Raw genomic sequence first — 16,474 nt, 5'->3', positions numbered from 1 at the left:
GGCCTGACGCCTCTGGCTCAGGCTTCAGGTCTGGGCAGGGGACCCCCATCTCCCCCCGATCACCGGCTCTGCCCCCCACCCAGGCCTAATGCCTCTGGCCCAGGCATCAGGCCTGGGCAGGGGACCCCCAGACCCCTCCGATTGCCGGCTCCGCCCCCTGCCCAGGCCTGACCCCTCGGCCAGAGGCATTGACCTCCATCACCCTCCAATCGCCTGATTGGCCCCTTGCCCTGGCCTGACACCTCCACCAGAGGTGTCAGGCCTGGGCAGGGGACCCCCATCTCCCCCCAATCACCGGCTTCTGGGCGGCTTCTGGGGTTTCTGGGGCTTCTGGGGCCAGCCTGCGGCCCAGGATGGCAGCTCGCGCTGGCGGCTGCGCTGTCCCACCCTGCCTGCAGTATGCAAATTAGCCGCCATCTTTGTTGGCAGTTAATTTGCATATTGCGATGATTAGCCAATGGGAGGCATAGCGAAGGTATGGTCAATTACCATGTTTGTCTATTATTAGATAGGATTAGTAACTACATTTTCTATGCTGGACTTTACATCCCCACAACTATTTTGTAACTACCAATTTGTACTTCTTAATCCCTTCACCTTTTTCACCCAGTCCCTCAACTCCCCTCCCCTTTGGCAGCCATCAGTCTGTTCTCTGTATCTATGGGTCTGTTTCAATTTTGTTTGTTTGGTGTGTTTTTTGTTGTTGTTCTTTATATTCTACATGTAAGTGAATCATATGGTATTTTTCTTTCTCTGACTGACTTATTTCACTTAATACCATCATTCTTATGGCCAAGTAATATTCCATTGTATATATATACCACAGCTTTTTTATCCACTCATCTACTGATGGACACATTTCAGTTGTTTCCATATCTTGGCAATGGTAAATAATGCTGCAATGAACATTGGAGGTGCATATATTTTTTCAAACTTGTGTTTTGGGTTTCTTCGGATATATATCCAGAGGTGGAATAACTGAGTCATAAGGTAGTTCTATTTTTAATTTTTTGAGGAACTCCATACTGTTTTCCACAGTGGCTGCACCAGTCTGCATTCCCACCAGCAGTGCATAAGGATTCCCTTTTCTCTACATTCTCACCAACACTTGTTGTTTGTTGATTTATTGATGATAACCATTCTGACATGTGTGAGGAGATAACAGAGATAGAATTTTAAATCTAAGTCTTTCTGATCTCAAAATTCACAGGTTATTTTGCTGTTTTGCCTCTCATGAGATAATGTGGATGAAATGTATATACAAGATCTCTAAATATTTTTTAGCCACTCTGAGATATCTTTTTAAGATTAGTGAGCATTTCTGTAGCTGGTGCTCAGTGTTTTAGTCAGGAACACAGTGCAACCTTTTAAGAGAACCCAAGCAAACTATTTCCAACTTGTCTTGGATCATTCAGCTCTCAATTCCCCATATCAATCTGAAATGGCAAGTCTGACAATTCTTTCTATTCGCTTCTGGAATGTGTTTTTGTATTTTGAGAACAAGTGCTTCTCATGTTCCAGTAATTCACAACAACTCAACTGTTTTGAATGAAGCCACGCTGTGGAGGAACTCAAGAGAAAGTTAAAAAAAAAACTGTCCATGTTTGCTCCCCACTTGTCCCTGCTCACTCCAGTCCACAAACAGCTGGCCTGAACATAACGCACCATCCCAAATTTAGTATAAAATTCATTTTAAAGAGTCCTTCATGTCTTATAATCTAGCTTTTATAACAGTCTGGGCTTTACACTATCCAAAAATTAAATTAAAATATTTTTTATTTGATCAAGCTAGCAGCTTTCATTCCCTCAATAAAGTGGCAAAGCACAATGAAAAATGAGTCTAACGACTATTTGTACATAGCATCACAATATGAATTGTGTTTTCTCAATAAGCGAAAGAGGTGCCATCTTGATGATCAATAAAAATGCCAGCTGCCTTTGAATTTCCCAGTAAAGCTTTTCTGTATGCGATTGTCTTTGAAGAGAATGAGAAATATAGCACTTCAGTCCCAAGAACATGTTAACTTAAAATATTTACATGTGACATCCTAAGACAGTGGTTCTCAACCTTCCTAATGCCGCGACCCTTTAATACAGTTCCTCATGTTGTGGTGACCCCCAGCCATAAAATTATTTTCGTTGCTACTTCATAACTGTAATTTTGCTACTGTTATGAATTGTAATGTAAATATCTGATATGCAGGATATATTTTCATTGTTACAAATTGAACATAATTAAAGCATAGTGATTAATCACAAAAACAATATGTAATTATATATATGTGTTCCAATGGTCTTAGACGACCCCTGTGAAAGGGTCGTTCGACCCCCAAAGGGGTCTCGACCCACAGGTTGAGAACCGCTGTCTTAAGAGGTTATAAAAATAGTATACAACAATAAAAAGGGGCACACTATTGATAAAACAATAACATGGAAGAGTCTCCCAGATATTTTACTATGTGAAAAAAGCCATAGACAAAAGGATAATATTACATGATCCATTTGCATTAACTCAGGCATAGAACTCAAAACAGCCCTAACCGATTTGGCTCAGTGGATAGAGCGTTGGCCTGCAGACTGAAGGGTCCCAGGTTTGATTCCGGTCAAGAGTATGTACCTAGGTTGTGGGCACATCCCTAGTAGGGGATGTGCAGGAGGCAGCTGATCAATGTTTCTCTCTCATCAATATTTCTAACTCTCTATCCCGATCCCTTCCTCTCTGTAAAAAATCAATAAAATATATTTTTAAAAAAAGAAGAAGAACTCAAAACAGAGGTGATCATGGTGTGGGGGCTGGGAGGAATACTGACTGGGAAGTGACAGGAGGAAGCTTCTGGGGCAGAAGTGTTCTGTATTCACCCGTGATAGTGGTTTTATGAACAGGTGTGTATCACATTGGGCTGTGTGCTTAAGATCAGTGTCCTTTAAGTGTTCTTATTTAATGTGTATTTATACTTCCATAAAATAAGTTTTTTTTAAGTATAGCTCAGCTATATATTTGAAAGAATGGTTTTATAATCCATGCCTTGAATATTACTGGCAACTCTGTTTTGGGGGGAACCACAGACTTTTTTAATGGTACTTATAGACCACAACTCCTTATCTGCAGTTATAAAATCCAAAAAGCTATGAAAAACAAAGTTTCCAACTGACCTGAACTGATGGAAAGCTATTTGTTTATTCTACATTCTACCTAGTGCAAATATTCATATACCTAACTGTGAAAATTTTATTCCATTATAAAATGTTAACCACATCCCCATAGTAGTTTTAAATAATAGAGAGAACATACACCTTATTACCTTTGTAAAAATCCAAAAATGTTGTAAATTTCTAAATACTTCTGGATCTAATGATTTCAAACAAGATACTGTTAAATTTTATTTATTTGAAGATGCATTTCAAAAGTTTAACTAGCATACCAGAACTGTGATTTCATAGATATTATTGCTTGAGATGAGGCTGAATTTATTTAAGTAAACTGTGGGCTAAATTAGATAGATAGATAGATAGATAGATAGATAGATTATTCACAGCCAAAACTGAAAAAGTGACATGAGATGACTGAAATTTCGGAAACATCTTTCTAGCATGTTCCAAAAGATTTCAACATGTCCATAAGGAAGGCTAAGTAGCCAACCTAAGACAAAAGGTTAGGGCAGTGGCTTTCTCTGCCTCTTCTCCAGCACCGAGCAGAAACCTGCATGTAGTAGTTCTCTACAGAGGTTTGCTAGTGCTCAGTGTTTTAGTCAAGGATTGAACTGAAGCTCCAACAGCCCTCACCCTTTGACTTCTGTTACACACCATTCCTGATTTCTGGGCCTCATCCTCCGGAAATTCTGTTTCTTTGTTACGGGGTGGGGCCACAACATTGGTAACAAAGAAACAGAATTTCCGGAGGATGAGGCCCAGAAATCAGGATTTTAAAAAGATTCCCAGGTGATTCTAATGTGCAGCCAAGGTTGAGAACCACTGCCATAAGGCAAAATGAACATTTTTTAAAATAAAGTTTAAGACCTTTGTGAAAGAGCATTTTGGTTCCTTTTAGTTGATTGTAAGAAAATAAAAAACCACACCTTGATTTTTACCTTTTAACTTTAGGTCATGTCTCTATTCGAAGCCCTCAAAGACGCAAATAAATCACCAAATCCCTACTATTTACCAAGAACAAAAATCTCACGAACAAACCACAGGAAATGTGTCACTGACTCTAGGAAATGATTTGCTTTTTTGTGTGCTGCTTCCACTTTGCACTGAACTGCTGCTTTCGTATTTCTTCCCTTTATTCCTTTATATTTTCTCCAAGGAAAAGAGCTCATTGTCTGTATTTGGCCTGAATACATTCCGGAAGTACTGTGAGGGTTTGCCTCGGGCTTCTGTATCAGTTTCAGGGCCATCATAAATCAACAGTCTGTGGACAGAGGTGCTCAGACCAAAATCCTGCTTTGAAAAACACGGAGCATCACAGTCCTGGAACAGCTGCAGCCTTTTATTGATGGCCCAGGAGTCTTTCACACCTCCTTTTAAATCCAGTGCATTTGAAGTAATAAAACAGGCAGCAGTTTATAGGCAGGAAATATTAAATATTTAGTTGCTTTTTTTTTCCCCTTGGCACAAGGCAGCCAGCCTCAAGCCTTCTGTAACACATGAAAAAAGGATACCTGCCCGTGCTTGAATGGACATGAAACAGGGACTTGCTAAATTGGATACATCTGTGACCAAAACCTCCTTTAAACCCACATCAAGCCCATTTTTCTTATTAGTTCTAACCATTTCCCTCCAACTACTTTTCATTTTCTTCCTTCTTCTTATCTAATTAAAAACACAGAAGAGAGTGAATTGATATCATGCACAAGATGATTTCCTAACTTATCTCAAACAGAAACAGCGAACAAACTGAACCTGAAAAATGTTCCTATAATTTATAATCCTCCTGTCAAACCCTTCTCGGAGAAAGTGGGGTCTACCATTAGTAGGAATGGGATCACTAAACCTTTTGACAAGTCTATCTATAGGATAGAATTAGGCAGCCTAAGCTCAAGTTCCAGCTCTCCCAGTTGCTAGTTGAGTGACTTTGGACAGGTTACTTTACTTCTCTGAGCTTCAGTTCTCTCATCTATAAAATGGGAATAGTCAATAGTGCCTCTCACATGAGGCAGTTGTGGGCATTAAGTGAGGTATCAACTATCAAGTGTTCAACATGGTGTTTAGCCCTCTGTGAGGCCCTAGTGTTAACTGTGCTTTTATTACAATTCAGTTTTTAAATTGTTAAAGCAAAGGAAGATGTGGCTAAAACTCTTCCATGAATAACTGATAGTATCTTGCTAAAATTTGTATTGTTTTTCTATTGCTTACATAACAAAATTCCACAAACTTAACTGCTTAAGGCAACACCCATTTATGAGCTCACAGTTACGCAGTCAGAAGTCCAGCATGGTATGGCTGAGTTCTCTTCTCCAGGTATTGCAAGGCTGTGATCAAGGTGTGGGCCCAGTTGAATTCTTGTCTAAAGACTCTAAGGAACATTCGCTTCCATATCGAGTGGTTGTTGACTGAATTCATTTCCTTGTAGTAGTACTGAAAGCCACTTCCTTGCTGGCTCTCATAAGAGGCCTCTCTTAGCTCTTAGAGGTCACTCTCAATTCCTTCCCTTGAAAATCCTCTATCTTTAAAGTCAAAAACAGAGAATTTCCTTCATGTTGAGTCCCTCTAATGCTTCGATTCTCTCTGACTTTCGCAACCAGACAGAGAAAACTGCTTTCAAAGAGGTCATATGGCCAAGTGAGTCCAACCCAGACAATCTCCCTATTTTAAGGTAAACTAAAGACTCACCTTAATTTCACCTGCAAACATTCCTTTTGCCATGTAACATAACATAAACTTCTTAACCTGATGCTGAGTGGGTACTTGAAACATCTGGGGGATCATTTTGTAAATTATATGATTGTCCAACCACTATGCTGTACACCTGAAACTAAGATAAAAGAATACTGAATGCCAACTGTAACTGAAAAATAAAATTTAAAAGTAAATAAATAGCCCTGGCCAGTGTGGTTCAGATGGGTGGAGCATCCCCCAGGAGGTCACAGGTTTAATTCCAGGTCAGGGCACATACCTAGGTTGCAGGTTCCATCCCCAGTCAGGGCCTGTATGGGAGAAAACTGATTGATGTATCTTCCTCATCTCTCTCTCTCTCTCTCTCTCTCTCTCTCTCCTCTCTCTCTCCAGTCTTCCCTCTCTGGAATTAAAATAAATAAATAAATAGTTAACTGCTTGTAACATCATGAGAAAAACTGGAAGGAGCCATAATCCCATCTCCAGAGCAATGTTTTGTAGATGTTGTTTTTCATCTTGTGTTCATTTCCTAGAAGGAATTGTAGCAGGACACAAAGAACCTGTGACAACTGGCAGGCTGATCACATCCTCAACTCATCCTGTTCTCACTGAATGTCCCTAGAAATAAAAACCCATGTTGTCCCTGCTGATGTGAAATCAAAGTAAAAGAAAATAAAATTTTAAAAAAACAAAACACTTCTTAACGTGTTCTACAAATCCTCCATGATTTGGCTGATATCTCAGAACTAACTCTCAAACCTCTAAAACCTCTAGTCAATTCCATATTCATACTCTATGACCCCCAAACATCAAACTGCTTATTCACTATGGTGTTTCTTCACTCTCTGTCTTTACTCAGTCTATGTGCTCAGCTGGAACACCTGCATTTTTCACCACCCCTTTGTCTAGGCACTAAGTCCTATTCATCCTTTTTAGTTTTACTCATGTCACTTCCTTTACTCATTCATTCATCCAATAAATAACTATTGAGCACCAACTTTATGACAGGGACTAAATTATTGTGCTAAAATAGACTCACACAGTCCCTGCTTTCATAGAGCATACGCTATGGTTAGGGGATAGGCAATTAAACAAATGACTAAAATCCATTGCTAAGTGCAATGATCAGAGGGCTGGTGCACTTACAAGAGGCATTTAGCCAAAGTCAGACATTTTCTGGAGGAAGTGGCATCCAAGTCAAGACTCAAAATATGAGTAGGAATTAGCCTGGTAAATGGGAGGGCGGGAGAGTAGGGTAGGAGGTTCCAGACAAAAGAAATAGCATGATAACATACAAACACACATGCATCAGAAAGAAAATGGTGACTTTGAAGGACTGAAAATAGCTTAGTCTGACTGGAGTATGGAATGCTCAAGACAGTATAGGATCTTTTCCTGGGGTAATACAGAGCCATTGAAATTCAGGCTTATATTTCTGTTTAGAGACATCTCCCCAGCTGGCCTGCAGATAATAGATTACAGGAGGGACTGACAAGAGGACAGGAAACCAGGAGGGAGTCCAGGGCAGTAATCTAGATCAGCAATGGCAGTAACAGGTTTTATGTAGAGGCAATAGAGATGGAAGGAGATGGACAGACTTGAGAGAAGGTACCACCCACAAGATCTTGATAACGAATCAGCTACTAGGAATGAAGGAAGGTGATGCCCATGTTTCTGACTTGAGCAACAGGGTGGATGCCAGTGCCTGTCACTTTCAGTGAGAACATGGGTGGAGGCGTGGTTTTGTGGGGGAAGATAATTGTTGCCAAATGGCTGCTGGGATAATCAGTAATTTACTGAGATTACCTCACTTCTTCCTAGCCCACCTGTATGATTCAGCTGCAGCAACAAGAAAAGAAGCCATTTTGTTGAGTTAATGGTAAGGATGGAAAATATAGAAATGGAACCAGTCACTTGTTCCCACAGTTATGTCCCTCTGGTCCTAGGGTAGAAGGTTCTCATCATCTGGGATTTTTTACTCAATCTAGGCAAGGATGATGGAGAATGATGGTAATGACTATTTTCTCTGCCAATTGAACCCTTCCTCCAGATATTTGCATGGCTCCCCCTACCCTCTTTTCATGTAGGTCTCTACTTAAATATATGGTTAGAGGGGACTTCCCAGCCATCTTTATTAAAAAGAAAAAACTCCCATCCACACTCTAGCACTCCCTAGTTTATCTTTCTCCATAGCACTTTTTGACAGAATGTGTGTGTTATTGTCTGTTTTAGTACAATATAAGTATAAAATCAAGGAATTCACCTGTTTATATATTTCTCTCTATATATAACAGTCTTTGGCACATAGTGGGCACCAGTAAATATTTGTTGAGTAGATGACTGAGTAAAGAAAGGAAGGTCTGTTGCTCAGAAAATTGATCCTGACTGGAGAAAATCATGTGGAAATCATCAAGATAAAAATAGTATTAGAATTATAAGACTAGATAAATTTTCTCAGGAAGAAAATACAGAGTTAGTAAAGGTCCTTGATGAATTCCAAGATTGACCAACCTTTAAATGATGCCCTGTGGAAGAAGGGTCTGAAACAGAGAGAACAGGCAGTCAGAGAAGCCACGAGAGGAGCATGATCATGAGAGAGGTGTCAGCAGTGGCAAGTGTAACCAAGGAGACACATAAAAAACTTCTAGACAGCCTCCATTGGATTTAACAACCGAGATGTCATTTGGGGCTTTTACTGAGAACAATTTGCAGAAGATGAGGGCCAGGTTTCAGTGGACTTGGGAGTGAAAAGCAAGAGAGAAGGGAATAAGAAAAAAGTAGTCGAGGGAAGTAACTAGAGGATGCAGGACCCAGGAGATTGTTTTACTTAAGATGGTAGAGGCTTAAACAAACTCAAAGGTTAGTGGGAAAGACACAGTAGAAAGGAAGAGGTTTAAGATAAGAGAGAGCAAAAAATAATAATAATAATAATCAATACCGGGAAATCTTTGAAGTACAGGAAGGGAGGCTTCCTCCTTCTGGAAGCCTCCTCTGACTTCCTCCAGCCCCTCCTCCTTCCCATCCTCCCCGAGACAGCCTGTGTCAAGTGTGCAATGGTCTATTATTGTGCATATCCAGTTGAATTACACCTCTGTTTATATCACTATTGTGTCACTGGGTTATAAGCTTCAACTTCTGATTCATCTTTTTATCCCCAAGAACTAGCACAGGATCTGGCACACAATGAACGTTCAGCAGATATCTGATGAGAGAATGAATGAATGATTAAATGAATGGAGAAGTAGACTCGTGGACTCAAAAATATATATGTTAAGTGCCCACTATGGGCCAGGATCCACTCTGGGCTCTGGTAATTGAGCAGTGAACAAAACAAATCACATGAACAAGTGAATTTAGGAAAGAATACAAGAATGTGGGGGGAAATTTTAAATCAGGCTTCAGGCAAATGAAACATCATGAACCAGCACTTGTAAATTCAAGAATGTTGGATTCAATAAAGGATACCATGCCTCTTCATAGGCAAAGGGAAGATTTACTTATCATTTATAAGGATTGATTGTAGTCTTGCCTCTGCATCTCCTGTTTTTCATGATACTTGTAATCTATGAATCAATTGCTTGAATTAGCTTTTATCCATGAGCTCTCAAAAGTGGATTTTATTGGTTTTACAGCTCTTTGCCAAAAGAAAGACAAAGATTCAAACTCCCAGGGTACAGTGGGGTTAAGTCCTTGGCCATGGCTTATTTCAAAGCACCTTTCTACTCAGGGCCCTCATCATCATTACGTCCCTTTACAGGAATTAGATAGTAATAGAAGTTGGGAAACACCCGTATGGACATTCCCCTACAGGCCAATAACCACTAAAAGCAGGGCTTTAAAAGATATTGCTCAAATGTTCCCAAACAGAATGCCTATGTTTGAGTCATTGGTGCACATTCAGGAACACCCCGAACCTCATAGATAGAAAGAACTGAGGCATCAAACACAACACCACCACTGTGATGCCCGGAAGCCATTCAAGGTCACTTATGCAACGAACACAAAAGTTATCCAAACAAACATATAAGGGAACCTGGCAGTCAGTGTGGAGCATTTAAGAATCCACATCTTAAAGGCTCTTGAACATCAGGTGTTAATCAAACATTTGTTTTCTCTTTACTTATTCCCCTTTCCGTGGTCATTTTTTCAAAATTAGGAATTGAAAAAATTCTTTGTTGGCTCTTTTTACTCTGAAACTTTGTTTCTAATCTTGGTTTGGCTCTTTACTCTTGTCCAATTATTTTGTCCCCCGATGATATTATCCAATTGAACAATCATTTCTACATGGATTGCTCCCAATTCTTCGTCCAAGAGCTCAGACCTACATTGTAATCTTCAAAACCAAATTCATCCTCTTTCTCTACAAAACCAGTTCTTCCATCCAATTTCTCAGCTTCTATTAATGGTGCCACTGTTCTATTAGGTAAACACCTCAATCATCGTTGACTCCTTCCTCTCTTTTATCCCTCCCTCGAATTCATTCTTAAATTCCATTGAGAGTTTCTCTAAGACCCATTTCCAAAATATCATTCACTCTTCTTAACAATCAACTCTTTCTTTTATTCTCACTACCTCCACCCTTGTTTCTTCTCACCTGGACTATTGCAACTACTATTACTGGGAAAAGAACATTTCACAACCAGATATATTTGTATTCAAATCCTAGTTTCATCTCTTTCTAGCTGTGTGATCTTGAGCAATTTTCCAAAACCTTCTAATCCTCAATTTGCTCCATAAAATGATGGTTTATTTCAGGGTTATATAAAATAATGTTAAAGTTCCAAGCATATCTTGCTCAAAAGATTGATGACTTTTCCCCAAATAAACTGTCCTGATCATGTATTTTTTGTACTCATAAACTTCTAATAATGTACCTTTACTTACAAAATAAAATTTTAAAAAAGACCCAGATACTTACTTGCCCTCCACAATATCACCCAAGCTACTTTCCTAGCTTTCATCTCTCAACCTGCCCTCTCAATCTTCCCCAAATACTCCCAGGTTTTTACCATGCTAGTCTTTCCACTTGATATGACTTTTCCATTAATGTCTGCCAGTCAAAATTCTATCTATCCTTTAAAAAACAATCAAATGCCATTTCTTCCATGAGGTCTAATTTTGATATCCAAATACGTGTTCTGCTTTCGAATTCTACTACACTTTCTTAATATTTATTTAATGGAATTTATCATATTCTGCTTCACACTATGCTCATAAGCATCCTTGTCATGTTCTAATTATAGGACTGTGAACCATCTAACTTCCTGTTCACCTCTAAAACATAGTTCTTTTCACTTATTCAATACTCAGGAAATGAGCTGAATTGAATTTAAGGACATGTCCCTAGAAGAGTAATCTGTTAGAATCTATCATTTAGAATACAAATTTGTTGAGGGCAATCATTTTTGTCTATTTTAATCAGTGATACATCCAGAATATATAAAATTGTGCTTAAGTATAGTGAGTGTCCAAAAACTATCTATTGAATGACTTTTTAATCCAAGATTATCTTTTGAGTCAAGAAAAAAAAGCCCATATAATCCATTTTTTAAAAGTTAGGTCAATTAGGAACACCTAAGCTCTGCACAGTCTCATTTTCTCCTATCAGGAACATCATGTGGCACATAATTGAAAGGAAATGGGCACCAGGTGCCCACCCAGGAAGAGCACTCAAAGAAAGACTCCAGTCCACATGTCCTCAGATGCCCTTCACCAAACGGGCTCGACTACAGCTGTCTGATAGCCTCCAATTGTCTAATATTCACCTTTCTATCTTACATAGACACCAGGGCTGCAGTTTGGCAGGAGCATAAATTAAAACCCGGGAGAACAATCACAGGAATGCTGGCCTCAGAAGTCAAGGCCAGCCAGCAGTATGATTCAGGCACTTACTGTTGCCTCTCCCTGCTTCAGTCAGAATCCTGAGAGGAATCACTTGCCAGCCCAGCCAAGTCAGAAAAACACTGCTGAGTTGCTGGCCGGGATCCCCACGGAGGCCACAGACACCATTTTGCTAACTCTGATAAAGCTGTAAGCTGTTCACTTCCTGCTGTGGTGGGCTGGGAGGAAAGAGGGAGTGGGAAGAGCAAACTCTTCCAAGTCACACAGACCCGGTCCTGAATGCTGGCTCTACCACTGAATGGCAATGAAGCTGTGGGCATGTTATTAGCCTCCCAGGCTGCAGATTCCTTATCTCTAAAATAATACCTACCTTACAGCATTGTGAGAAGAATGAATGATGATATATGTAAAGCACAGGCTCCTAGCTACCGTTGTTGGTGTTATTGCTATTATTTGATTACAGAATCAAAGCACGTAACAACAGAGATTAAGCCAGCGTTCCTAAAGGAATCCTAAGGATTCATCTTTACTAATTCTCTAGACTATGGCTCATTTTGTCCTTTTGAAACATGACAGATTTCTAAGAAAAATAATCAAGAGTCAACACGAAGTACTGTAAAACCCAACTAACAGTGAAAACTTTCAAATGAAGTTTTGGAACTTACCCCTAAAGAAAGTTCACCGGCTTGCCCTCATTTTCCCTCATCCCCTGAACCTCAAGATTCAACAGTGTCCTTGAGGTCCCTTTGCTCCAGGTCACTGCCACCTACAAGGACTTTCAGCAGTTTGCTTTTCTCCACATACATTCATCAACCCCAGCCCCCGCCTCCCAACCAACAGATGCAGGGCCGCGCGCGCGCACACACACACACACACACACACACACTCCAGACTTCAGTCATCCTGACCTGTCCTCGGCACTTACTCATACCCACTCTAACCCTCATTCCCACGACTGCCAGACCCCAGGGAGGGAAAGAATAGAAAAAGGGACTTTTTTCATAGCAGCCACACCTGACAAAGTGCCAGCAAACTTGGCAATCACAGCAACTACACAGTTACCAAACTGTCGCCCATTGTTCTCACTCATTAGATAAGTAAAGTCCCCAGTCTGATTGCATCTGAAATGCATGCTTCCTAAAGTTTATCTTGTATCCTATGTCTTATACAGTTCCTAAGAACATAAATCACAGATGACTAAATGCAGTATTTTCCCTTCGTGGGCCATCCTGGATGATGAACGTACTAATCATTTGTTGAGTTATCTGATTTTCTTTAGAGCTCCTTATCTGATTCTACTATTCCCAAACTGACACTAATTCTGGAACATTCTCCTCATTGGCTCTAGAAGACAACATCTTGGTTTTTCAACTCTGTGACTGAAGTTCAGTGGAGTTGGCCTCTAGAACTTAAGTCTGAAATGGAATAGTTGTTTGACAATTATTTTATCCACCGTGTCCTATAGCATCTGTCTTATTTGCTCATTTCCAACTATCACGGATTCCTCAAAATTGCCTGTTGGCATTCAGTCATTGCTTCTCCTCGTAGCCACAACTCACCACGGCCCATCATTTTTCATTTATTTATTGCAGCCATCTCTTAATTATTGTATCTGCTTCCAGACCAACCTCAATTCAGCCCCATCCCCCTCCACTGTTCTTAGCAGAGTGATTCTTCTGGACAGCAGCTCTTCCTAAATCACTACATTACTCACAAGCACTTAATGGCTCCCCTTGCCACATACAATCCAAACTCCTATGAGTAGCACGTGAAGCCCTCTGTGATATCGCCCTCACCATCCTCATCTTTTACCACAGGCTCACTGTGTTCTGTGCTATCAAGCACATCATGCTGCTTTATGTCTTTATACCTCTTATCATATAGTTCTCTCTGCCTGGAAGTGAAAAACCCTTCCTTACCTACCTTCCACACACAGAGAGCTCTGAGTCCTCTTTCAAGAATCTGCTCATACCTGACCTCACCAGCTAGAGATGCCACCTTCCTTCTTTCTGCCCCACTCCTCCTCATTCTCTTATATGTGCTATTATATCTGACACACTGAATGGGCTTTTATTTCTGTGTGTCTGCCTCAACGACTAGCCTATGAGCTTTTTGATAACAGGAATCATGCCTCTTTTACCTTTGGCTGCTTAGCATCACGCAAAGTGGCTGGCACATAGTAGATGCTCAACACTTACTACATTGACCTTTCCCAATTCTTAAAAAAATCTTTTAACAAGAATCTGTCCTAAAATGACATTGGGCTGAAAAGATAAATATTGAAAGAGTTCTTCCTACATTAATTCCTTGGAGTATCATTTTATATTCCAGGAACACCTGAAATATCTTTTCTTTTATATATTTTCTTAGAAAGTCATCTCATTTTGCCTGTTTGAACAAGCTTGGAAACTTTGGTGTTTGTTTTGAAACTGAAAAGTGTCTTAAGAGGCACTTTGTGCACTTGGTCAGGGTTGAGAAAAGACCCACAGAGATGATTAAAGGCTGGAAAACAGACTAAGAGAACTGAAAGGAAAAGCTAAAGGCAATTGAGTAATGGAAGTCAAGAATGTGAAGGGCTGTTATTAGCAAGGAGGGTGATGAGCCCATCATGTCTATATCCTCTAAGGGGAGAGCAGCAGGAAATGAAGTGAACTGCAACAGAGAAGACATATTAAATAGAGAGGATTTTCCTGGCAGAAAACACTGCTAAACACTGAAGGACCCAAGAGAAAGGATTCCTTAGTCTTCCCTTTTTCCGAGGCACAGCAACATTGTCTGGAATGCTCCATGGGCAATAACTCCTAATGCAAGGATAAAATTATACAGTTTTAAGGGACAATCTCAAATGGCACTTAGATTTGGGGCACCCAGGGCACACATGACCTGACAAGTCCTTCTGACTCTAAAATCTTGGAGAAAGTATCTGAGAGGAACTGAATTCAACTGTCACTTTTCTTCACTAAACAATTACAAACCCCTTCTCTAGGCCAACCCCTTTGTTAGATACTATTACAATGACTAAGGCATAATTTATTCTACTAGAGCCATGGTCGGCAAACCGCGGCTCGCGAGCCACATGTGGCTCTTTGGTATTCAATTGATAAATGAATAAAGAGCAGAGCCACACTCGAGGGGCCAAAGAGCCGCATGTGGCTCGCGAGCCGCTGTTTGCCGAGCCGCAGTTTGCCGACCACTGTATTAGAGGAAAGAGCTGACTATCAAACATCCCTGACAGGAGTGTCAAGCCTCAGCTCTCAACATTTGGTCTGTCTCATACACACATGTGCAACATACTCACTACCGAGCAGCCACCAAAGCTACTTGCATTTCCTCTGAGTAGCACCTGCCCCCAGCTGCTCTAATCTGCAAGCCTTTGCATATGCTTTGTCCACTACCTGTAATGCTGCTTCCTTCCTTAGGAAACCCCTTCTCATCCTTAAAGACATAGTTCAGGCATGACCTCCTCCAAGCTGCCATTTGATCAAAGCTATTGCTCCTTTCGCCCTCACTCTGGATTGTGGCACTGTTTCATGACTCCTGATTGCAAGCATTAGAACCTGACTCAAAGTTACTCGAATAAAAATAATAAATAAACAAACAAAATTGCCCTAGCCAGTTTGGCTGAGGGGTTAGAGTGTCAGCCCATGGATTGAACGGTCTGGGGTTTGATTCTCAGTCAAGGGCATATACCTCGGTTGCAGGCTCATTGTGAGCTACAAGGATTTTCAGCAGTTTGCTTTTCTCCATGTACATTCGTCATCACTAGGTGATGAGTGGCAGTTGGGGCATGTGCGAGAGGTAACCAATTAATGTGTCTCTCGCATTGATGTTCTTCTGTCTTTACCCCTCCCTTTTACTCTCTCTAAAAATCAATGAAAAAAATATCCTCAGATGAGGATTAACTCACACACACACACACACACACAAACCTTACTGGAAGTATATTAGAGGCTTAATAGCTGAAGAAACAGGCTTGAAAATGTCCAAGATCCAAGAGAATTAAAGGTAAGAAGAAAGCAGAGGGCACATGTGCCTCATAGCCAAAAGAATCAGAGAAACCATTCTCTCCATCTTAGTGTCAAAGTCGAAGAAGAGGGTCTCATTGATGAACCCTGGGTGCCATGACTGGCCTGACCAGCCAGCAGCTGCACTGGGGTGGGAGAGGAGGATCATTCCCTTCCAGTTCCCAAGGTGAGAATTTGTCATGAAAAATATCCTCCCACTTAACACTTATAAAACAGAGGAAAGGTAATTCTTCCCAAAAGACATTGGAATGCAATGGAAGAAGAAATGCATGCTAGACAGCTCGCTCTCTCTCTCTCTCTCTCTCTCTCTCATCTCGTTGTGGTGCAATCCTTAGTTTTCTTGTCTGTGTTCTTAGCAAATCTGTATGTTCCAAAGGGCAGCAATTGTAACTTTCATCCCTATTTCATGCACTGTTGGGTACAGAGTCAGTGATCAGTGACTTCTTACAGACCAGACTCCTGATCAATATTTGTTTGTGATGCATGAAGACCAAGACACTGTGCCTGCCAAGGCCAAATTCAGTGTTTTTTCTCCTATATCATAATATTAGCAGGAATTATGTTGTCAGCTTTAACCCAGTCATCAATTTCTTAAACCAAGGAGCATGTTGTTGGTTTTATTAATGTATTTTAGCAAGGAGGGTGATGAGCCCTCAAAATATTCACAGAATTGAAGCCCATGGTGTGCAAATGTATTTTTTAAGCATCCATTTATCTTGGAGTTAAATTATGACATCCATAAAACTTCTCAGATAATGAAACCCACTGGCTTA

At 40.5% G+C, this 16,474-nt stretch overlaps 1 pseudogene; it reads left to right on the top strand.

The window, feature by feature from the left end:
- Positions 1-15,797: 15,797 nt before the first annotated feature.
- The window catches only part of LOC102260904, a 50,759-nt pseudogene continuing 50,082 nt past the window's right edge, over positions 15,798-16,474 (top strand).

Source organism: Myotis brandtii, unplaced genomic scaffold (assembly GCF_000412655.1).
Source record: "Myotis brandtii unplaced genomic scaffold, ASM41265v1 scaffold967, whole genome shotgun sequence".
In the NCBI taxonomy this organism is placed as follows: Eukaryota; Metazoa; Chordata; class Mammalia; order Chiroptera; family Vespertilionidae; genus Myotis; species Myotis brandtii.
This window is presented reverse-complemented; position numbering and strand designations above follow the sequence as displayed.